We start from the raw sequence: 237 nt of genomic DNA, 5'->3' as shown, positions 1-237 counted from the left end.
AGGAGCCCCCCGCAGAGAGACCTGCCTGGCTGCGGAGGGGCTCAGGCACCTGTGGGCGAGGAGCTGGGTCCCACTTGGGGCCGACGGGATCAGACCCTTCCTGGGGAGAGCTGGGACACCCTCCTCCTCCTTGGCGGGGAGTGAGTCTACGGGGATATGTCCTCCAGCACCGGCACGGCCACAGACCGGCCGGTTGCAGCTGCAGGAGTGCTGGGCTGGGGACCGGGACTGGGGTGG

Source organism: Buceros rhinoceros, unplaced genomic scaffold, assembly GCF_000710305.1.
Source record: "Buceros rhinoceros silvestris isolate BGI_N320 unplaced genomic scaffold, ASM71030v1 scaffold25680, whole genome shotgun sequence".
Taxonomy (NCBI): Eukaryota; Metazoa; Chordata; class Aves; order Bucerotiformes; family Bucerotidae; genus Buceros; species Buceros rhinoceros.
This window is presented reverse-complemented; position numbering follows the sequence as displayed.